Genomic DNA, 560 nt, shown 5'->3' on the forward strand with positions numbered 1-560 from the left:
TGGTAGTGTTACCAATTGGTCATATGACCAACAAAGAGCTAGAGAATGGCACGCTAGATATTTGGCTAGTGCTCAACAACCAATTAGTCTTGCAGATGATCCGGCCTTTGAGGAGTACATTCAAAATGCTTATTTCCATAATATAGGCGTGTTTCAAGAACTACCATAAGAGCTGACACTATGAAAGTATTTCATTCAATGAGAGAAAATTTAGTTAATGAATTTAATTCATTCACTGCATCTGTTGCATGCACATCTGATTTGTGGGAAGGTCGCACCAAAACTAGTTATATCTGTGTAACGATACATTATGTGGATAAAGATTGGTCTTTTCAAAAAAGGTTAATTGCTTTTCGATCAATGCCTTATCCACATGATGCCAAGGCCATTCATGATGTCATCATGGAAGTTTTTGATTTTTATGGCATTAAAGAAAAGGTTTTGAGCATCACATTTGACAATGCATCTGCCAATACTGCTGCGATAAACCTTTTCAAGACAACTTTGAAACCACAACATGGTGGAACACTTTTTCACCAAAGATGTGCTTGTCATATTAT

Source organism: Morus notabilis, unplaced genomic scaffold (assembly GCF_000414095.1).
Source record: "Morus notabilis unplaced genomic scaffold, ASM41409v2 Scaffold726, whole genome shotgun sequence".
NCBI lineage: Eukaryota > Viridiplantae > Streptophyta > Magnoliopsida > Rosales > Moraceae > Morus > Morus notabilis.